This window comes from Nerophis lumbriciformis, linkage group LG06, assembly GCF_033978685.3.
Source record: "Nerophis lumbriciformis linkage group LG06, RoL_Nlum_v2.1, whole genome shotgun sequence".
NCBI classification, from domain to species: Eukaryota; Metazoa; Chordata; class Actinopteri; order Syngnathiformes; family Syngnathidae; genus Nerophis; species Nerophis lumbriciformis.
The window spans coordinates 28,964,773-28,990,078 of NC_084553.2; the positions used below are offsets into that span (position 1 = coordinate 28,964,773).

The following is a 25,306-nucleotide window of genomic DNA, read 5'->3' on the forward strand; positions in this document are numbered from 1 at the left end:
TGATTGCAATGTGTGCTCAGCGTTTCTTAATGCTTTTGCTTCGAAATATCAATTCCAACAACGATTACCAGCCACCATAAATACAGACAGCACAGTACATTAGTAGTTAATCAATAGCAAAATTAATTTTATGACTGTTTCGTCAGCAGTAGTGGCTGACAGACAAAGTATCAGCGATAATTTGTCGCCTCCTCCTTTTCTCCGCTGCCCAGGCCGAGGCCAACGCTTCAAGGTTTGCCAATGCGACCTGTGGGAGTGTGTTTGTCGGATCAATAGCCCACCCACAGCAGCGCCGCGGGCCATCCCTGACCCAGCCCATTGATCAGGCCTCGCTCAGCTGCCAATGGCCGCAATGGGCTGCCTGTGACACTAAGCTAAAACAGGAGCGCTGAGAAAATGGGGGATGCTGAATTGCCAGTGGCAGCCCCGCAGCACACCACAGATAAAAGTCAATTCCACTTAACCAAATCATTGACGACTAAATAGTTAGCGCGCAAAAGAATGCGGAGAGTCACTGATGGCAGCAGCTGGATGGCTGTGGGGATTTACGTGACTATGACCCTATGTCAATGGGCCATGAGCGGACCTTCAATTTGTGCAGGTAGCATGACCCCTGCCTCCATTGTATCTGTTCATTTGGACACCTTGCTGTCAACAATCAGCATATACTTAGCAGACAAAACATTAGGTACACCTAAAGAGCGCCAGTGAACGAGCTGTGTCAAAAAGCATGCTTTTACAGGGCAAATAATGCTCAGTGACAGTGTAACCTCGGATTTGCACTGGATGCGAAACTGCTGCTGAAAGAAACCGCCACAAAACAGCATAGCTATCCATAGTCCGGAAAGCCCCACCGCCCTTAGGTTGCGGCTCCGTCGTGCAGCGAAATAGTGAAGTGAAGTGACTCTAGTGATTCAAAGCGCTTTTAGATAGTGAAACCCAATATCTACCGGTAAGTTACATTTAAACCAGTGTGGGTGGCACTGGGAGCAGGCGGGTAAAGTGTCTTGCCCAAGGACACAACGGCAGTGACTAGGATGACGGAAGCGGGGATCGAACCTGTTGGCACGTCCACTCTACCAACCGAGCTACGAAATCTCACAAATCCTTGCAAAATCATGCATACTTGCCAACCCTCACGGATTTTCCGAGAGACTCTCGAAATTCAGCGCCTCTCCAGAAAACCTCCTGGGACAAATTTTCTCCCAAAAATCTCCTGAAATTCAGACGGAGCTGGAGGCCGCGCCCCCTCCAGCTCCAGGCGGACCTGAGTGACGTGTCGACAGCCTGTTTTCACGTCCGCTTTCCCACAATATAAACAGCGTGCCTGCCCAATCACGTTATAACTGTACAATGATCGAGGGCGAGTTCTTGGTTCCTTATGTGGGTTTATTGTTAGGCAGTTTCATTAACGTCCTCCCAGCGCAGCAACAACACACAACAACAGCAGTCACGTTTTCGTCTACCGTAAAGCAGTTCGTCTGCCATAACCAGCAATGTTATGACACTCTTAAACAGGGCAATACTGCCATCTACTGTACATGCACATGTGACAATAACATCTACAGCTTTTAGAGAGTGCACAACTGCGCACATAACAAGGAGACGAAGCAGAATGCATCATCAGAGAGGGTGTTCAGCATGATTAGAAAAATAGTGACAGAGAATAGAACAAGGATGGACAATTCAACCCTTAACTCAACAATGAGTAGATGAGTGTTATGTGTGTGTATACGTGTAAATAAATGAACACTGAAATTCAAGTATTTCTCTTTTATATATATATATATATATATATATATATATATATATATATATACACATATATATATATATATATATATATATATATATATAGCTAGAATTCACTGAAAGTCAAGTATTTCTTATATATATATATATATATATATATATATATATATATATATATATATATATATATATATATATATATATATGAAATACTTGACTTGCTGTAAATATACTCCTACCCTCTTAACCACGCCCCGCTCCACCCCCGACCATGCCCCCCCCCCACCTCCCGAAATCGGAGGTCTCAAGGTTGGCAAGTATGATCATGTGATAAGGGAACTTGTAATAAAGCGAACAACAGACAGTTCATTCTGTCCATCCAAAGGAGCAGAAGCAAATAAACTGCCATTAATAACAGGTGCTGACAGTTTTGCCTTAATAACCATTTTATTTTTTGTAAGAAGCAACAATACAGTAACATCAATCCTGCAGGTGAGCTGTCACAACCTGCTTCCCCCCATCCCTGTATCAGCTGGTGTTTGACACAGGCCCCCATATCCCCATATAGCTGCCTGAAATATGCCTGTATATTTTTCTTCAATTTTAGACATCCAGAATCAGCAAGGCCACATCCAGTTGTGTCAATTATGAAAACCTTTGATAAGTTGACTTCATGTCTGTCACCACCCATTAGGATGTTTCCAAAGTGTAAAATACGATCCACCTTTAAAACTCAGTATTTTAATTTGAAAGTAAATCAGATGATTTATTTTGTGTTTGTGCATGACTTCCTGTCCAACACAAGCAGATTTTAGACTTGCCCCATCTTAGCTGTCTGAGCTCCTGCAGCCTCACTGCCCAGGTTGAGCATTGAGGTCTGCAAACAAACTGCTCCTGTCTTTCCCACAACACTGGAAGGGACAGAGCCTTTTCTGCAGCTGCCCGTAAAATCATGGAACTGCTGCTCAAACATTAGAGCATTTTAAAACCCTGCTAAAAACTCATTTATTTTCACAAGCATTTCGCAAATAACACCTTGGTTTTATAGTGTTTTACCTCAACAGTTTCTATTTTTTTTGCTGTTATTTTATTACTGTTTATTCTGTTATTCACTGTTTTATTGTTTTTATTGTCTTGTGTGCCCTGTGCAGAACTTTGGTCAACATAAGTTGTTTTAATGTGCTCTATAAATAAAGCTTGACTTGACTTTAGCTAAATTGAACGGATTTCTTGTGGGGTCTGGCAAATATAGAAGCTCCGCGTATATTCAGTGCTGGAATGCAGAACGTAAATAGCATGTTGGTGATGTTACGCAGGCGGTGGAAACTGACGCATTGACTTGAATAAAAACGGAAAGAGTCCGCACCGTGTAGGTGCCGTTCCGCGGCCATTTTGTATCCGGAGGAAATCTGGGATAAAGGGCATTAGTATGCAGTCGTCCATCCCTACATCACGCTTCAAATATCACGGCTTCATTACACCGCAACTTTTAAAAAAAAGCATATTCGTCTCGTTTTCGGTGGCTAGCAGTGCAGCTAATGGGAGAAATGTATTCGGCCTCTAAATCCCTCTAAAAATGCATCCAAAAAATGCCATCAATACTTAATTTATGTTCTGCAGCCTGTTTAATAACCAAGCTGTTTCACCCTCGCTTCATGCTTGCCAAGCTTATTTAACCAGTAGTTCATCCTCCGTATGTTCGGTTTAAAAATATAAGGTTGTGAATCCTCATTTGTCTAAAAGTAGCCATCTTCGTTATCTATTGCGAAGTCTGCCATAGTTAGAACAACTTTTAGATGGACTTTGTCCTCAAGCCCTTCCTCGTCAATAACACATCGCCACACTGGTGAGATTTTGACATGAGCGATGCGAACAACAACGACTGAAAATAGCATTGGACATCCAGCGCAGCACTTCAGGCTAACTGAGACTGCTAACAGCTATCAGCTATCAACCGCTGTCTCGCCAAAGTAGAGAGTGTAACTTTTTTCACTTCAGCTTTGACATCAGTAAGAGAGCTTTGACTTGAGCAATGTGGAATGACCACAAAACAACACAATGCTAACATCACAGCGAAGGATCGTAGCTGCGACTGTCAAGTTGACCCTGTTTTTGCAGAACAACTTACGCCTGTGGTTTCAGGATATGGAAGCCCAGTTCTAACTTAGAGGATATTAACCAAGGCGTGGCAAAGCATTTTTATGTCGTGGACATGTTTTGGTGGCTATAGGTGATAGGCAAAGCAATAATGCTTGGTGGATCCCCTGAGCTACCAGTGAGTATTCTAAATGACAGTAGAATACACTTAAAGCTATGTGGCGAAGTTGGTACAGTGGCCGTGCCAGCAATCGGAGGGTTGCTGGTTACTGGGGTTCAATCCCCACCTTCTACCATCCTCGTCACGTCCGTTTTGTCCTTGAGTAAGACACTTCACCCTTGCTCCTGATGGGTGCTGGTTAGCGCCTTGCAGGGCAGCTCCCGCCATCAGTGTGTGAATGTGTGTGTGAATGGGTGAATGTGGAAATACTGTCAAAGCGCTTTGAGTACCTTGAAGGTAGAAAAGCGCTATACACGTATAACCCATTTATCCTTTATTTAAGTGTAAAGGTGACTATATGGGTGTTATTTAATGGACTATAATTATGTTGAAAAAACATATTTAGAAGGTTGTAAACATTTTTTAATGCTCTGTCTCTGACAATATTTGGTTTGTTATTGGTCATGTGAGGTCCCATTAACCGCAATAAACCAGTGACAACTCTTCTGTATCAGCTATTGTTTTAGCTTTCTTTCATTCATCTAAATAAGATGAAAACTTATTGTTATATTAATATTACTCTGATACTCTTACTCACATTTGAGAGTCATTATTTTTGTACACGCAGTTGTCATTATTTTTGTTTTTCCCAAACAGTAGTTGCATGCCATATTGCGCCGAGAAGCTAGAGGTTAGCGACCCTCTTTTGTTGTTAAATGCTCCTTTTTCCGTGATACTTTGTCTCCGTATTGTAAACGGACAACGACAGGTGGATAAGATGAAAGCAAGTGCAGCCGTTGTTCAATCAAGATCGGGAAGGGACTACAAACTGAAGCTTTTATTGCTTTTTTTTAGGACGTCGACATATTGTGCAGGAATAGATGGTCTGTTTGTATGCATACTAACATCCTTCCGATCCATCTTGGTTTCAGTCATTACCGCTTCATATTAGGGTAGTTTACATGTCACTTTATTGGTCCTTTTACTTGTGGATGTAATTTTGTGACCACTACCTCGTTGTGCATTCAACTCCTATCTTGAGCTCCATATCTCTCCTAGTAATTGCTGAGTGACAGAAAAGCAATAGTGACCACTTCATTATAAAGACAGCCAGACTGACTGGACACTAGCCTATTGGCTTTAGGTCACTGTGACCAGACTGACTTTATCTCGCCCAGGTTGTCAAAGGGTCACCCTCCAGAATCTATAAAGGAATTTTACTGGATGTGCTAAATGGGGAGGCTACCCAGGAGGGTCTCCTGACCTGGGTGTGCTGCTTATATCAGGTATTGATTGCACTTTGTCTCCTTCAGTTCAGGGTGTAGTAATATGGTAATGTTAATCGTACATGTCTTAAGGACTTCAATAACAAGAAATGTAAGTGCAATGAGAAAAAAACACGGTTTATTCTCTTTTGGTGTGAATTTCTGTCACACATTATCTCATGGCATGATGAAAGACAACACTAATTATCATTAGTTTGACACATTTGTCAGGCTGGCTAATGTTACTTCAGTGAGGCCACTTATAGATCACACACATTTCTTGATTTCAACATATAAAGATTAACCTAAGATCATTCTGAATCACAAATACGTACATTTTCTTGGGAGCAAATCATGGAAACAAGGATTTTGAGCTTTGATGTACTTAGCTGCAAAAAGAGTGGTAAGAAGAAGGTGACTCCGTACTGAAAAAAAAGTAAATACCACACACATATATATATATATATATATATATATATATATATATATATATATATATATATATATATATATATATATATATATATATATATATATATACATACAATAGAAGCCAAAAGTTTAGACACACCTTCTCATTCATTATTTTCATGACTATTTACATTGTAGATTGTCCCTGAAGGCATCAAAACTATGAATGAACACATGTGGAGTTATGTACTTAACAAAAAAAGGTGAAATAACTGAAAACTTGTTTTATATTCTAGTTTCTTCAAAATAGCCACTGCTTTGCACACTCTTGGCATTCTCTCGATGAGCTTCAAGAGGTAGTCACCTGAAATGGTTTTCACTTCACAGGTGTGCTTGAAGCTCATCGAGAGAATGCCAAGAATGTGCAAAGCAGTAATCAGAGTAAAGGGTGGCTATTTTGAAGAAACTAGAATATAAAACATGTTTTCAGTTATTTCACCTTTTTTAGTTACACATGGTAGATACAGATAAAAACAACTGTTTTTTTTTAATAGTTTCTGAATCGTACAAATAAGAATCGTGGTTCATTCGAAAAACTATTTTTTGACACCCCAAAACATGATTAGATAAATCGCACATTTGAATTGGGATTAATCATGACTAATCACAGATTATTGCTCGCTTGCATTATTTATATCAACTTAAAAAGACCCCAATATTTGGACATGAACACACATGTATTGTCAGAATGTCATTAAGGAATATTTTGAAATATTTTATCTGAATGTATGTCATTTATTTGTTCAAAACTTGCTAGCATTTTTATCCACTGTAAGGTCCAGTCAGGGTGTATTTTGAAGCAAAATTTGCCAAGAAGCACATCAGTCAGTCCTCGTTCTTTTTTGCACTAACATATGATCAGTGATCATATGATAACCCACACCTTTCTGGTAACCATCAGTGGTTAACATGGTGGAGCATTTATAATATCAAATTTAAAAAAACATAAAATAGTAATCGATCGCTACTGGACTGCTTGGTTTGTCTTAGAAGACTTTTTGCCGCTGATCCTAGTAAGCTTCATCAGTTCGTGCTCATAGACTTAGATTGGTCAGATTTAGTCCAACGGCTGGTGCCAAAACCCCAGATATTTATACTCCAAAAACCAGGAGGGTGTGCCTGGGCAAGGATGGTTTTGCCCTATTGTAGTGAGAAAAACAACTGTTTTGATGCAAACGAGCAATCCTAACTGTCAAAGCCAACGACAGCCATTGAGGTGTAAATTCCTCTCATTAGCATTGAGGTATTGTGTGGTAGAACAATCGTTGTGGATCGACTACTACCAGTCCAAAATGAAAATAGTCGGAATCCCCCACATAAGCATTCCATTCAGTTGTAAACAAATGGCACAAAGGGCATTCTGGTCACAAAAGGTGACCAGAATGTTTCTAACTCCTGTTATTTGTTGGAGTCTAAATTGCAGAGTCTTTTAGGAATGGTTGAAAGGACAGTGTTGTATGTGGGAGACAGGTGGTGTCACAGGCTAAATACTCTGCCATTTCAATGCTAACGAGGGGAATTTACACTTCAACGACTGTCGTTGGCTTTAACATTAGGATTGATCGTTTGCATCAAAACAGTTGTTTTTTCTCACTACGACAGGGCAAAACCATCCTTGGCGAGGCACACGCTCCTGATTTTTGGAGTATAAATATTGGGGGTTTTGGCAACAGCCGCTAGAATACCGTATTTTTCGGAGTATAAGTCGCACCGGCCGAAAATGCATAATAAAGAAGGAAAAAACATATATAAGTCGCACTGGAGTATAAGTCACATTTTTTGGGGAAATTTATTTGGTAAAACCCAACACCAAGAATAGACATTTGAAAGGCAATTTAAAATAAATAAAGAATAGTGAACAACAGGCTGAATAAGTGTACGTTATATGAGGCATAAATAACCAACTGAGAACGTGCCTGGTATGTTAACGTAACATATTATGGTAAGAGTCATTCAAATAACTATAACATATAGAACATGCCATATGTTTACCAAACAATCTGTCACTCCAAATCGCTAAATCCAATGAAATCTTATACGTCTAGTCTCTTACGTGAATGAGCTAAATAATATTATTTGATATTTTACGGTAATGTGTTAATAATTTCACACATAAGTTGCTCCCGAGTATAAGTCGCACCCCCGGCCAAACTATGAAAAAAACTGCGACTTATAGTCCGAAAAATACGGTAGATCTGACCAATCTAAGTCTATGAGCACGAACTGATGAAGCCTACTCGGATGAGTGGCGAAACGTCTTCCAGGACAAATGAAGCAGTCCAGTTGCGATCGATTGAATGCCCTGAGATGACAATGACCTGCATCAATGAGAACCTTCATAGACATAAAGTAGTAATAATATTGCAATGTTTTTGGTAATTAATCACATTAGTTAACTCGTTTTTTTTGACAGCCTGCATATACACGTATGTGTTTATGAGTACAACATACTAATTTATTGTAATTTCTCCCACTTTTCCTTCAGGGTTCAGGGTAACGGGTATGGTGAAGCCTATCCCTGCTGATTTTGCGTGAGAGGCAGAGGGTACAGCCTGGATTGATAACCTCTCAATCACAGGACACTTCTAAACAAACAACCATTCACAATTTCATACTCACACCTTTAGACAATTTAGAGTGTCCCACGAGCCTAAATACATGATTCTGGAATGTGGGAGGATGCAGGGATACCTGGAGAAAACCCACGCAACGACATATATCGAGATAATATATGGGGCGGTATAGCTCGGTTGGTAGAGCGGCCGTGCCAGCAACTTGAGGGTTGCTGGCTCGATCCCCGCTTCCGCCATCCTAGTCACTGCTGTTGTGTCCTTGGGCAAGACACTTTACCCACCTGCTCCCAGTGCCACCCACACAGGTTTAAATGTAACTTAGATATTGGGTTTCACTATGTAAAGCGCTTTGAGTCACTAGAGAAAAGCGCTATATTAATATAATTCACTTCACTGCACATATATGTATATATCTTGCCATATTTTTGTCCATCCATCCATTTTCTACCGCTTATTCCCTTCGGGGTCGCGGGGGGTGCTGGAGCCTATCTCAGCTACAATCGGGCGGAAGGCGGGGTACACCCTGGACAAGTCGCCACCTCATCACAATGCCAACACAGATAGACAGACAACATTCACACTCACATTCACACACTAGCGCCAATTTAGTGTTGCCAATCAACCGATCCCCAGGTGCATGTCTTTGGAGGTGGGAGGAAGCCGGAGTACCCGGAGGGAACCCACGCAGTCACAGGGAGAACATGCAAACTCCACACAGAAAGATCCTGAGCCCGAGATTGAACCCAGGACTACTCAGGACCTTCGTATTGTGAGGCAGACGTACTAACCCCTGTTCCACTGCACTGCCCCCTATTTTTGTCCGTAATTAATTAAATTATATAACCTAACATAACACAAGTGCTATGAAAATTTGGCAAAAACAAGGGCTTTGTTTTCTTTTATGAGGTTAAGTATAGTGCTTAACTTTTCGTACAATTTGGAATGATTTCTCAAAAGAGAGCAAGAGAGAGACTTGTTTGTGGCACTTGCTGGAAACCTCACTAGCTCTGCCATGGATAATAAAGGAATCCCGTCGCTTGTGTTTGCCATCGTTAGCGAAGGCATACGGATGGAGGTGTTTGTAATTGTTTGTCTCCAGCTAAACGTGTACCGGGTTTGCGTTTGTCGCAGCCATGTCTGCGTGCGACCATTTATGTACACACTAAAGCATCCACGATGCTCGTTAGATCTTGTCTCCTGGCAGCAGCGTGGCACCGTTCGTATTAAATCACCACAATGGCAGATGAGCTCCAGCGCTAGAGAGACAAGCATCTGTTTGAAAGTGCACTTTATTACACTTTGTTCCTTTTAATAAAAAAAAGTCCGGGAAAAGATAACCTGGTTTTAGGAATCCCAGATAAACAGCAACGATTGCATCTTTAAATAATAGATGAACCCCCGCCTGTTACAGACGGGAATATAACTGAAAATAATTGAAGACAACAATGTCCTATAAGAGCCCCACTCCAACAGTGCTGATTCGGAATGTGTTACAACTTCAAACAGTCAGTCATAAACTATGGATAAACCTTACAAGAAAGGCAGGCGCCTGTTTACAATTTCCTTCTAATTAAGGCTACAGGATGAGGTCTACCTTTCTGGAAGATGATGTGAGGTTTCTCGACTTACCAGGAAAAAAAAAGAACACTATCGGTGGCAAATTAGGATGGGGAAACAAAATGAAACAACAATAACACACTAATATGAATTGCAGTCAAAGGGATAAATATTTAACTATCTGTCTACATCTGACACACTTTATGTGGAGAACAAATAGTTCCAAAACAACAGATTCTGAAAACTTGCAAAAATAATTCCTTTGACCACATTATTTAGAATTCTTATTGTACTGTTATTGCAATTCATCCTCATTATTTTGGGAAGTCAAGGAAACTGTTAATTCCGACTTAAACGAAATAAAACCGATCTAGCACTCTACGTCCAAACAATAATGCATTAGCAAAACAACAAACAGATTGGGATCACTCATGGAGGTATGGGTAGAACAACTTTTGGCTTGTATGTAATGCCATCAAAATGGGTGTCCATTCTTGACGGTTAGCTCTAACTGTTTTATGGGGCTGTTTGCAACCTTTACGAAGATACCAAAATGGCGTGACAGCATTTCACCCGCCCACTTCGGTTTTTAACATGTAATGACGTAAACTACACCCGCACGTAACACACGTGCGTGCAAAATAGATTTGTGTGGTCAGCTTTTTTTTTTAATTTTGCAAAGTCTAGTTACTAACGTATCTATCATCGAATGTGCAGTATAGTTTATCGCAGGGCCGGCCGGCCCCTGGCATACACTCTATGCTTTTTTCTAGGGCCACAACCACTAGGGTGCAGGGCTTCATTCAGCAATGTTCTTTGTAGTAGTTTACGGTCGGTTTAGGAACATCGTGGTCTTGTCCATTCATAAGTCTAGAGCAGGGGTCGGCAACCCAAAATGTTAAAAGAGCCATATTGGACCCAAAAATACAAAAACAAATCTGTCTGGAGCCGCAACAAATTAAAAGCCACATTACATACAGATAGTGTGTCATATGAGATATCCATTGAAGAGGACTTAAAGGAAACTAAATGAGCTCAAATATAGCTACAAATGAGGCATAATGATGCAATATGTACATATAGCTAGCCTAAATAGCATGTTAGCATCGATTAGCTTGCAGTCATGCAGTGACCAAATATGTCTGATTAGCACTCCACACAAGTCAATAACATCAACAAAACTCACCTTTGTGCATTTATGCACAACGTTAAAAGTGTGGTGGACAAAATGAGACAGAAAAAGAAGTGGCATAAAACAAGTCCTAGAAAGTTATACATGTAAACAAACTACGGTGAGTTCAAGGACCGCCAAAATTAGTAGGACAAAACGGCCCTCGCCAAATACTCGAATCAGTGAAGCATGTTTAATATAAACAGTATGATTTATAACAATTAGGGAGGTTTGTGTCATGTTTGTCCTCCTACAGAAACCATATTAAAACAAAAAATATTTTTTTTCCCCTCATCTTTTTCCATTTTTCATACATTTTTGAAAAAGCTCCAGAGAGCCACTAGGGCGGCGCTAAAGAGCCGCACGCGGCTCTAGAGCCGCGGGTTGCCGACCCCTGGTCTAGAGGGATAATTGCTAATTTAACTTTGAATGACAGATTTATGGCAATATTTCTAAAACGACCCTACTATTTAAGTTTATCCATCCCATCCATCCATTTTCTACCGCTTATTCCCTTCGGGGTCGCGGGGGGCGCTGGAGCCTATCTCAGCTACAATCGGGCGGAAGGCGGTGTACACCCTGGACAAGTCGCCACCTCATCGCAGGGCCAACACAGATAGACAGACAACATTCACACTCACATTATATTGTAGCCAAATCTTTTCTCAAATTTATAGTGTCTAAAGAACATTTGTTTTTTCATAGTTTTTGAACATTTATTGTGTCTTATTTACTTTTCAAATAATGCAGAAGCGGAAAAGCAGTTTGGAATTGGCTTAACTCCGTTTGGAGAGACTGAACATTTTTATGTTTTCTTGGACCAATCTTTTTGCTTTTTAACTTTTCATTTGCACATTATCTGGAATGTAAATACATGAAAATATATGATATCGGGAATATTGGATTTAACTTAATTGTAGCTGTTAATGTACAGTAGTAGTTTGTTTATTGTCCATAAGTGATTATTTATGCTAAATACAAATCTTTACGTAACTTGTAAAATATTAATAATACATTATTTCCTAATATATAAATCCAAACATATTCAAACTGCATTTTTGTTGGTTGTGTCTTTAATGCACACACTAAGGTTCCTATAACAAATCTAATTCTGGTCTCTCAGATTAATATAGCAAACCCTCGTTTATCACTGTTAATTGATTCGGGTCTTTGGCTGTGGTAAATTAATTTCTGCAAAGTAGGAATGATTCATTATAAATGGAATATTTTCAGATCTCGAGCATAAAACAAATTGTTTACTACTTTCTAAATATGTTGTTTTAACATTAAGAAAGCCTTCTAGACATGAAATAACCCCCACACAGTCCCCTTTACAAGCTACAAACATCAAAGCGCAATGTAGTGAGGAAGCATTGTATTAGAATACTCACAGCCCCTGGCATGTTACACAATTAATATTAAAGACCGAAAAGAGGCAACAAACAAAATCGTTTTTAGGGCTACAAAAATATAAAATGCATCCATTAGTATTATTAATATGTAAAGCCCAGGGGCTGTGGCACAATCTGTTGAAGGAGGCGCCAGATTGTAGAATTTACTAATAAAATAAAATAAAATATATATACACAAATACAGTATATAGAAATGAATGTATACATAAACTCACTCCGTACACTTATTAGGGAAGTTTACTTTTAAATAAATAACAATAAAACCTCAATACTGTATTTTAAATCTTTACATTCAGTATTTTTTTGTAAAAGACTAAAGCTAGGGGTAATCTCACCACTACCAAAAATTATTAATAAAGATGCATTATATCTAAATTTGTATTAAAATGTATATTTATTTATTTATATTTGTCTTTATTTGTGAGCTCAAAAATACACCAAAATGCTCAATCAATTATCATTGTTTCAAGAGCTCCCTTTCTCTTCTCGCGCTATGGACTCTTCCTTGTTCCTGTGTGTGTGCAGACTTGATGGCAGAAGACATTTCGAAACACTCATGGAGTGGCAAAAAAGGCGTAGTTGCGCATCTTCTTTTAACCCTTCGAGAGGATTGCGATTAAATCCTCACCTAAACGGGATTATGTGAGCGTCGCCTCGGTCGGCAACCCAGCAAAAGTGGAAGTATTACAATAAGTGTTCATTTTATGATGGTTAGTTTGTTTGTTTAGCACCAAGCAATGCTGCAAAAATATAGGGTTCTAGATCATAATTTTTCCCAAAGAAATTGTTGTTGGCTCTCACTAAGTCTGCTTGGTTATCATTGTTGTTGATGGAGAAGGGATCTGTGGTTCCAAACGCTACGTCGCAGATCACGTGACTATGGCTTCGACTCTAACTCTCAAAATGGCTTGGGAATGTCTGTGAGATTTATACTATTTTGATCATATCTGTTTAGTGCCAAACGTTGGAAAGTCGTAAATTAGATATTTGTGATAATAGCTGCGATATAGGGGCAACTTGTTTTTCTGGCACTTTAACGCTTTACGTCAAATCCCCTCCAACTGTGCCAACTAAAAAATGGTCTCTGACAAATGGTTACAAATGATCATAATTCCTGTCAATTACAATAAAGGTTGAGATCAGTGATAGTCATTGGTAGAAAAAAAAAAGATGGCTACGCAGCTCGCATGGTCGTTTTTAACAACCAATGGTAAATTGCAAAACATTTGGAAGTTTTGGGTAATAATTTTCTTCTGGTAATTATTTAAATAGCTTATATGTTTTTCTTCTCATTGTTGTGTTGCAGGGCAGCACAGTGAAACAGGGGTTAGTGCATGTGCCTCACAATACGAAGGTCCTGGGTTCGATCTCAGGGCTCGGGTCTTTCTGTGTGGAGCTTGCATGTTCTCCCCGTGACTGCGTGGGTTCCTTCCAGGTTCTCCGGCTTCCTCCCACCTCCAAAGACATGCACCTGGGGATAGGTTGATTGGCAACAATAAATTGGCCCTAGTGTGTGAATGTGAGTGTGAATGTTGTCTGTCTATCTGTGTTGGCCCTGCGATGAGGTCGCAACTTGTCCAGGGTGTAGCCCGCCTTCCACCCGAACGCAGCTGAGATAGGCTCCAGCACCCCCCGCCACCCCAAAAGGGACAAGCGGTAGAAAATGGATGGGATGGATGCTACATTTTAATGAATAACTTTAATGCTGCATATTAACTTTTCTGGGCGGGGAAGCATGAGGTGGGGTGCAAAGTCCACTCTTGCCTGGGCCGTCAAATGACCAAGAGCCACGCCTGGTACAGCTGGCATTGAATCAATACCTACTTAATGCCTTATTTGTGGTGACTGGCGAATTAAGTCAACTATGATAGGCTCCAGGCGCCATCACACTGGGTAGGATAAATGGTCTATAAAATCACAGATAAATGAACTCTTACTGTATCCCTATTTTTGACATTGTTTTGTAATGATTATGACCATATAAAGGCTTTTGTCCCTAGGTTCTGTGTGTACAAGAGGCTGGTGGTGTATTAGGAGGAGGGGGCTGTTGAATAAGGCAGAATTTGATGTATAATCACTGAATGTAATAAAGATTCTCACCATGGGCCTAGAGTCCAGCTGATTCTATGATACAATTGGAGGCGATTAGAAAGGAAAAAAATAATAAATCCTCATAGTGTATTGGTCGCAGACTCTAATGATGTCTTCTGATTGGACCATGTGGAGAAGATAATAAAGGGCCTTCTTCAGAATGGACTCCGAGATTATTTCTTTGCTCAACTTTAGAAAACGTGGGGCCACGAGCCTGGATGTGGCAGATTTGAGGATTAAGATAAAATGACCTTTCACATGATGTCGCCATGTATAAAAGATGAAGTTTGCCTTCCCCTCATCACATTAGACCTTGTCAATGCTTCAAGCTTCTGTGAAGTCTCTTTGAACATCACAATGGTTTTTCAGGCTGGAACACAACAGACCGTTACCCCCCAATGTGGGATTATTGAGGCAAGCGTGTATGTGTGCATTATATTGCAGCAGCGTGGACAGGCACGCGTGCTTTGTTTGTTTGGTAATCTAGTGTAGAAATCTTATTTTCTATCAGCTTCTTTTATTAACGGTCATGAATGAATAGGTATATGAAGATGGGCCAGCATCCTAATCCAGAAAAGAACTAGATCTTTAAAGGCAACATATGGTATTGAACAATGGTGAGGTAGGTTGGGATACTTCATGCAGACTAGACAAAAGCCATCAGCCCATTCTCCAAAATTGTTGTCAAAGTTGTCTTAAAAAAGATAAATAAAAATAACCGTCAAATAGAAGGCAAAGTATCAGTTGTTTCAAATGAAAACCAGTGTTGGATCAAGCAAGAGATGTTCTGTTAAAGCTGTCACTTACACATCCTGTCACTTGTTTCAATGTCAGAGCAAGTAAAAGTACATTTGAAACCAGTCAAACGATCTCACCCCAGTGGCACATCTGTTTTGTTTCCAGGTAGAACAAAACTAGATTGGAAGTGTTTGGAAAAAGGCTCTCTTGAATTAGAAACAGCCTCGGTTTTGGTTTTTGGCTGCAAGGTGTAGTCTGTTTTTTACAGGCATCAGACAACTGGCCACCATCACCATGCTCTTTGTATATGAGACTTACTGATTACCCCTAGAAGTTACAGCCTAGCACCGCGGGGACTTATTTTTTACAACCTCTATTATTTTCTGTAATAAATATTCAAATCCAGATCAGAAACCCCAAGCTTAGCGAGAAGAATAGCCAAAAACAACATGCGGCTTTTCAGCTTCCCCAAGCTCTCAGTCTTCTATAGAAAATCATTAAGAAGATGAATAAAGAAATCAGACAGAATGCGGCGATGAGAGCGCAGAAGGCCTGGTAAGTAATAATAATAATAAAAAAAGCACTCATATAAAAGAGTCAGGATGGAAATTTTCAGTCAAGGATCCTCGCTTCTTTTGTTCTTTATTTGTTTGAGTATTTCCAACACGTTCTGCATTTCCTCCTTTTAGGCAGTGAATTAATATTTGCGCTTGGAATATTAATCCTGATTCAGTTGTGGATTAGTTTGCTATTGTCCCTCTGTGCTGAGCCATAAATAAAGGCGCTGACATGGAGAGGAAATCTATACCCCCTGCCCTGCAAACAAAGACCTCTGCACCCCAAGATAACACATGTCCCCCTGCTACATGGACCCCCCTCACGCCATCCCCCTACATGCTGGATCCACCCTTCCGTCGCCCTCCACTTCCCGCTTCTCCCCCAACATTTCTCTCTTCTTCAGAAAAACTTTGCCATGGTAGATTTGCAAGCCAATTGTGCCCTTGAAGCGCGCCTCTTCCTCAGCTTATACCAGAGTTTATCAAAGAATACAATGGGGTTATGCTTTCGCCATTATTCTCCGGGCAAGAACAGTAATTCAACTGCACCACTCGTGCTAAGGCGGCCATGATGTCTCAGTATGGAACGCAGGCAGAGCGAGGGAGAGAAATAGAGAGAGAAACGCAATGCATTACTTTGTTGACCTTTCCTGTTCCCATAGTTTACAAACAGCTGTGAAGCTCATTCCTCTGGGCTCTTTGTACATCAGAGGCTGGGACTGATGGAGGCATGCTTAAATGAAGGGCTTTTTCTCGCTCGCCTCCTTGGCGCTTCACAAACACAACCTAACAAACGCGTGTTCGCTTTATCTCCACCGCCAATGCCGTTTTGAGCACGCGGGGAGGAAATACACAGTGAAACAGATAACACCCTTTCATGTAAGTATATATTTTAACCGGCGATCTGTTCAACAGCAGAAGAGGAAACCTAAATCTATTCACAGATTAGCAGAACCATCTGTACATGCAGAAATAATTTAAACAATCAATGTCTAAAACTAAACCGCCTGTGCCATCCAACCTACATGGTTGAGATATGCGCACATGCATTCACATGTGTGCTCACGTTTTATCATGGCTTTGTGAAAGCAAATGAGAACATTGAGTACTCTGCTGCAGAGATTGGGTGCACTCACACTACGTACATTATGTGCCTGGAGCTCAACGCTTAGAAACTTGGTGGAGTGCAAGCCTTCGCCAAAGCTGTACCGTCAACAGACATGAAACACATTGCGGATCATTGTATTTGTTTTCTTTGTTCGTGTGTAAATGAGGTAGTACGCTACTTCCTGATTCATGATAGATGACAGACAGCCCATTATTGTTTCTGTGGGGTGGACACTTCATTGCTGCTATAGTGACTCAAACAAACTTTTGTCGTCCTGTTCCTTACACCATCCTTCAGCTTTGTGCAAATCAGTTATTTTTATTTTTCGTAATCCTGCTTAGAGTGTCCGCCCTGAGATCGGTAGGTTGTGAGTTCAAACCCCGGCCGAGTCATACCAAAGACTATAAAAATGGGACCAGTTACCTCCCTGCTTGGCACTCAGCATCAAGGGTTGGAATTGGGGGTTAAATCACCAAAAATTATTCCCGGGCGCAGCACCGCTGCTGCCCACTGCTCCCCACTGCTCCCCACTGCTCCCCTCACCTCCCAGGGGGTGAACAAGGGGATGGGTCAAATGCAGAGGGCACATTTCACCACAGATGTGTGTGACAATCATTGGTACTTTAACTTTAACTTTTAACTGTCAAGCTAATTAATAATTCCTCCCACCTCCAAAGACATGCACCTGGGGATAGGTTGATTGGCAACACTAAATTATCCCTAGTGTGTGAATGTGAGTGTGAATGTTGTCTGTATATCTGTGTTGGCCCTGTGATGAGGTGGCGACTTGTCCAGGGTGTACCCCGCCTACCGCCCGAATGCAGCTGAGATAGGCTCCAGCGACCCCCCGCGACCCCAAAAGGGACAAGCGGTAGAAAATGGATGGATGGAGAAATCAAATTAATCAATAATAAGTCCAGGTTGTGGAACGGTAAATCCCCATTTTTTTGCTGTTATCGCTTTTCTGAGCCTGAACATGGTAAATTAATTTGCGCAAAGTAGCACTTCTATCCACTTGATTTACTTAGCTCTTTTATTGCCGCATTTAGAGTATTGCTCTGAAGTTTGGGGGCACACCTACAGGGACACTATTGAACCGCTATTTAAAGGCCTACTGAAACCCACGACTACCGACAACGCAGTCTGATAGTTTATATATCAATGATGAAATCTTAACATTGCAACACATGCCAATACGGCCGGGTTACCTTCTAAAGTGCAATTTTAAATTTCGCGCAAAATATCCTGCTGAAAACGTCTCGGTATGATGACGTCAGCGCGTGACGTCAAGGATTGTAGAGGACATTTTGGGACAGCATGGTGGCCAGCTATTAAGTCGTCTGTTTTCATCGCAAAATTCCACAGTATTCTGGACATCTGTGTTGGTGAATCTTTTGCAATTTGTTCAATGAACAATGGAGACAGCAAAGAAGAAAGCTGTAGGTGGGAAGCGGTGTATTGCGGCCGACTGCAGCAACACAAACACAGCCGGTGTTTCATTGTCTTCATTCCCTGAAGATGACAGTCAAGCTTTACCATTGGCCTGTGGAGAACTGGGACAACAGAGACTCTTACCAGGAGGACTTTGAGTTGGATGCGCAGACACGGTACCGTGAGTACGCATGCAGCTGCGGCTTCCAAACATTTGATCGCTTGCCCGTACGTGCGTGCCGCTATGTGCATGTCACGTACGTAACTTTGGGGACTTTGGGGAAATATATGTGCTGTATGAACTTTGGGGAGGTGAACGGTACTTTGGGCTGTGGGATTGAGTGTGTTGTGCAGGTGTTTGAGTTGTATTGGCGGGTTATATGGACGGGAGGGGGGAGTTGTTTGTTATGCGGGATTCATTTGTGGCATATTAAATATAAGCCTGGTTGTGTTGTGGCTAATAGAGTATATATATGTCTAGTGTTTATTTACTCTTTTAGTCATTCCCAGCTGAATATCAGGTCCCACCCGCCTCCCACAGCATCTTCCCTATCTGAATCGCTCCCACTGCCCTCTAGTCCTTCACTCTCACTTTCCTCATCCACGAATCTTTCATCCTCGCTCAAATTAATGGGGAAATCGTCGCTTTTTTGGTCCGAATCGCTCTCGCTGCTGGTGGCCATGATTGTAAACAATGGGCAGATGTGAGGAGCTCCACAACCTGTGACGTCACGCTACTCGTCTGCTACTTCCGATGCAGGCAAGGCTTTTTTTATCAGCGACCAAAAGTTGCAAACTTTATCGTCGATGTTCTCTACTAAATCCTTTCAGCAAAAATATGGCAATATCGCAAAATGATCAAGTATGACACATAGAATGGACCTGCTATCCCCGTTTAAATAAGAAAATCACATTTCAGTAGGCCTTTAAGCTCCAGAAAAAGGCAATTAGAATTATACATTATGCCCCATATAGAGCACATACCAATGATCTCTTCATAATGAGTAATTTTCTTAAACTACATGATATAATCCGATACAGTAGCCTTCCAGTTATTTTTATGGTCTCACAAAGGGCTCTACCTGCAAATATGCAGAGTCTGTTTTCACTCAGAGATGGTCCACATGAACTCAGGGGTGTCCTGAAATTCAAACATAACATGGTGAATTCCACATTCAAGGCTTAAACGTTATCTATAGCGGGGGTGAAACTGTGGAACAATGAGCGGAGAAATTAAACTGTCTTCTAGCCTAAGTGTGTGTTCAACCTTGCGGTAAAAAATGTGTAGTTGGGAAACTATCAAAAACATGACTAGTTGTTTGCACTATCTCAACTGTGGAACACAGGTGCAAAATAACTCACTGTGGAATAAGGGACATAACACACCAGACAAGGCTTCAGAAGACGAAAGATACCCAGGCAAGATGGAGCTAATCTCATGGTCGCTCAATGCTATTGACAAAGTGTTTTCCAGCATATGTTATTCTTGTTCTGAAATTGTCATGCATCCATCAAATCTGCTGTTGAAACTTGGACTATATAACCAACATATATAACTAACATATAAGTTGATTGTAAATGAGGGTCGGAACATGGATAAGCATTCTTGCTTTTTCCCGTATCCCTTTTCGGTGGGTGCCGTTGCATGTCTGTCAAATTACAAGGAGTGATGAAGTGTTGCTATATATGTCTGCCGGAATAAATCAATTAATTCATTCATTCATCCATCCATTTTCTACCGCTTGTCCCTTTCGGAGTGCGGGGGGTGCTGGAGTCTATCTCAGCTGCATTCGGGCAAGTCGCCACCTAATTCATTATAAATCAAATATTATACATAGATAGACTATAATGCACTGTTTACAACCATCTAAATCTGCTTTTTAACATTATGAGAGCCCTCTAGACATTTAATAACACCCACAAAGCCACTCCTACATTTGTTTAATATTAAAGTAATGCAGCCTGAGGCTGAGCCAATCAGTGGCCGAGAAACAGTGCACTCTGATTGGTTTGATTGATTGATTGAGACTTTTATTAGTAGATTGCATAATACAGTACATATTCCGTACAATTGACCACTAAATGGTAACACCCAAATAAGTATTTCAACTTGTTTAAGTCGGGGTCCACGTTAATCAATTCTTGGTAACTTTGATCTCATCTAGTGGCCAATACTTCTGTAATGTAGATATGTTTAGTTAATGTAGCCTTATTTATGCTTGAACATGCTTAATTTAGGTCAAAAAGACATAGAACGTTTTTTAAAAATTAAAAATAGATGATAGAGTGAAGCTGTAAACTTTGAAGTGTGATGTAGCGAGGGACGATGGGCCGGATTCACTAAAGGTTTGTGTGTACTAAAACACATGCAAAATTGATAGTACATGCAAAGCTGATTTATTAAATGTGTGCAATAAGGAGTTTGTCCGTTAAGTAAGCCGAATAAAGTGTGCAATCCATTTTGCATCTCTGTCTTCATTAAAATGCAGAATATTTGCTGATCTTCAAAAGCTGGGAAGAGAAGATGCAAATATGATTATTTAGCAAGCACAATGTAATTTATCAACACTCATAATCGTTTTTGCGAGCACTATTAAGTGTTTTATTTAGCACGTCTGAAAACTATGTGCAAACTGACAAGTTATACACATGGCTGCAGGATCGGTGCTCTTGGTGCAAAGACAATGGACAAAAAATCCTCTGTCCTACGTCTGTGTGTCAACATATTTGAACTGTCAGAAATAAAACAATATTTGACATATCGTCTATTCAGCAACATCCTTTAGGTTTCTTTTAGCTGTATGCTGGATGACTTAAGGGGCTGATTAAAACTAATTCCATTTACTCAAAGTATTTTGGTGTCCTTTTTTTTTTTTTTTTACCGGTGTTCTTTTCTTCGTATAGGAATAACACATCTCCTGTATCCATCCATCCATCCATCTTCTTCCGCGTATCTGAGGTCGGGTCGCGGGGGCAGCAGCCTAAGCAGGGAAGCCCAGACTTCCCTCTCCCCAGCCACTTCATCCAGCTCCTCCCGGGGGATCCCGAGGTGTTGACAGGCCAGCCCGGAGAGATAGTCTTCCCAACGTGTCCTGGGTCTTCCCCGTGGCCTCCTACCGGTCGGACGTGCCCTAAACACCTCCCTGGGGAGGTGTTCGGGTGGCATCCTGACCAGATGCCCGAACCACCTCATCTGGCTCCTCTCGATGTGGAGGAGCAGCGGCTTTACTTTGAGCTCCTCCCGGATGACAGAGCTTCTCACCCTATCTCCAAGGGAGAGCCCCGCCACCCGGCGGAGGAAGCTCATTTCGGCCGCTTGTACCCGTGATCTTGTCCTTTCGGTCATAACCCAAAGCTCATGACCATAGGTGAGGATGGGAACGTAGATCGACCGGTAAATTGAGAGCTTTGCCTTCTGGCTCAGCTCCTTCTTCACCACATCGGATCGATACAGCATCCGCATTACTGAAGACGCCGCACCGATCCGCCTGTCGATCTCACGATCCACTCTTTCCCAACTCGTGAACAAGACTCTGAGGTACTTGAACTCCTCCACTTGGGGCAAGAACTGCTCCCCAACCCGGAGATGGCACTCCACCCTTTTCCGGGCGAGAACCATGGACTCGGACTTGGAGGTGCTGATTCCCATCCAAGTTGCTTCACACTCAGCTGCGAACCGATCCAGTGAGACCTGAAGATCTTGGCCAGATGAAGCCATCAGGACCACATCATCTGCAAATAGCCGAGACCTAATCCTGCAGCCACCAAACCAGATACCCTCAACGCCCTGACTGCGCCTAGAAATTCTGTCCATAAAAGTTACGAACAGAATCGGTGACAAAGGGCAGCCTTGGCGGAGTCCAACCCTCACTGGAAACGGGTCCGACTTACTGCCGACAATGCGGACCAAGCTCTGACACTGATTATACAGGGAGCGGACCGCCACAATCAGACAGTCCGTTACCCCATACTCTCTGAGCACTCCCCACAGGACTTCCCGGAGTACATGGTCAAATGCCTTCTCCAAGTCCACAAAGCACATGTAGACTGGTTGGGCAAACTCCCATGCACCCTCAAGGACCCCGCCGAGAGTATAGAGCTGGTCCACAGTTCCACGACCAGGACGAAAACCACACAGTTCCTCCTGAATTCGAAGTTGGACATCTCTTGTCTGATAAAAAATGTTTATAGTATGCATTTTTTGGATTTTGAGCACAATAACTTGCTCCTCTGTCCCATGATCGCACCTTCAGTGTTAAAACAAATGGATAAACAAAAGTGGGTTCCGTAGATGCACTTTGAGCTGTGTCTAAAATGCCGATAAAAAGTGGTAGATGTCTCCTGCATGTTTTAAAACATATCAAAATGCCACAGGTAGGAGCATGATAACATGAATGCGCGGTAAATGATCGAGTGTCTCGGTGGTGATGCCGCCTACAGTACACGCAAAATCCTCATTTAAAGGGGAACTGCACTTTTTTTTGTAATTGTGCCTATCATCAATCAATACAATCCTTAAGAAAGACAAAAACACAACATTTTTTTTGGGTTTTTTTGCATTCTAATTTGTAGTAATCGGCTCGTTCTTGGTGACTAGCAACAAAGCTAATTGGAACAAACAATTCTACATCTAAATCACTTTAAAAATGCATCCAAAAACCGCCAACATTACTCCATTTACGTTCTGTAACCTGTATACTAACCAAGCTGTAGCCACATCGTTATTGTAAGCGCGGACACAGAGGAACTTTTATTCTAGTGTAGTAACTCATTGCCCTGCAACGGCATGCTACGGTATTAGCCGTAAGCTAATACCGGCAAGAGGTAAGATAGCTACTGCGTCAAAAGCTGAATGGCTTTTGAGTTTGTAATGCACAACACACACTGACTGAAACACAGAAACAACCATATTACAGTATCTATAAAATATTAGCCCAAATTTCATGTTTTGTTTGTACACAGCTAGCTCGACAGTGTATGTACTGTAGTTGCAATAACAACCGTGACGTGCTGCATGTATCATGATCAATATTATAGTGACTCACTCGATGGACAGTTATGCGTTTGGTCAAGCTGGCCAGGGACGATTTTTTTCAGTTTATTTTGGATAAGCACGCCATTTCCGTCGGCATAGCTTGGCTCCAAGTTCCACATTTACAGTCAAGTCATGGCGACCTCACTTTCTCGGGTTCCGTTTGCTCCAATGTTTCACTCTCTCTTAGTGCTCTCGCTTCTACAAGCAGCAGTTCATCCTCTGTATATTCAGTTTCAAAAAGATAAGGTTGTGAATCAGCATTTGTCCAAAAGTAGCCATCTTCGTTGTCTAATATCAAAATTTGTTGCCGGAAGTAGGAAATACTTTGCTGTGGGAACGTAAATTAATGTGCTGGTGAAAGAAGTTCCGGTAATGCATAAAATTACCAAAATACGGTAAATATTGTACAAATTACATATTGGTTTGAATGTTTCTCTTATTACATTATATATAGACTTGCAGTACATATATAAAATGTTGACGGAGGGTTGTGAAGTTGTTTTAGAGGGCTTTAAAGGGTACAATGGTGACTTCCGTTACCTACATTTTGCAAGCATTTTTATCATCTTCAGAATCCTAAAAAAAGGCATATTGTTCTTGTCTTGCACACGCTGTTTAGCGCATGGTATTTGGATCTTATAAAATCAGGCCCTGTGTGTATATATATATATATATATATATATATATATATATATATATTTTTTTTTTTCCACTTCTACTAAGTATGGTGATATTGTGGGAATATAATGTATAAAGTAGTACTACACCTAATAAAGAACAGTTTGAATTTTGCAAAGCCAAATAACTACAAGTGCACTCAACATCCGCACATCTATTCACACAGGTGAGCTGGTAAAACCTGGATGTACTGCACTCATTTAAGTGCCCTATTCTCCCTTTTGCTTAAGTGGAAAAAACTGTGTAGTTGCGCAAATTATAACCATAAGACATTCTCCCCCATACATAAGTGTGTAAGTGAGTGCATCCAAGAAATTCCCTTTCAAATCTGGCTGTGCACATACTCCAATCGACTTACGCACTTTAGTTCCAGAAAGGCAAGGCGAGCCAAATTTATTTATAAAGCACAATTTTTACACAAGGCAATTCAAAGTTACAAAATTACAGGAAGGCAAAAATAGAAATAAAATAATCATAAAAATAATCATAATTCAAATCAAGATAAAAAATTGACACATAAAAAATCATAATTTAAATGAAATCAAAGAGTGCAGATAAACACTTCCAGTTGTCATATGCACAATGAAATAAAAGTAATTTTAGGCAGGATTTGAACATTGACAACATTGAGGCTTGTCTCACATTTTCTGGAGGACTATTCCATATTTTAAGAGCATAAAACTAAAAGGCAGTTTCACCATGTTTGGTCCTGACTCTAGGCACCAGCAGGAGACCACTCTCTGAAGTTCTCAGACGCCGATATGGTTCATGTGGCTCTAACATAAAAGACTTGCACACAAGAAAGTCTATTCTCTGAGCAACAGGAAGCCAGTGCAGTGACCTAAGCACTGGACTAAAACGGTCATATTTCCTGGTTCTAGTCAGGACTCAAGCAGCAGCTTTCCTGATGTACCGCAGCTGCATTACAGTTCTTTTAGAGAGCCAAGTGAGAAGGCCATTACAGTAGTCTAACCTGCTGGAGACAAAGGCACGGATTAGTCTTTCAAAGTCTGCTTTGGACACTATTTCTTTGATTTTGGCAATGTTTTTCAGGTGGTAAAAAGCTGCTGATGTTAATGTGGCTGATAAAGTTCAAGTCTGAATCCATTATTACCCCTAGATTTCTAACCTGATTATTAGGTTTCAGTGAGAGGGTCTCAAGGTGACTACTAATAGTTTCTCTTTGCTTCTGTGGGCCAAAGACCATGAT

General features: G+C 41.1%; 1 protein-coding gene across 3 annotated transcripts in view; it reads right to left on the reverse strand.

The window, feature by feature from the left end:
• The window catches only part of zfhx3b (zinc finger homeobox 3b), a 435,085-nt gene that overhangs the window by 282,116 nt on the left and 127,663 nt on the right, over positions 1–25,306 (reverse strand). The window lies entirely within an intron of this gene.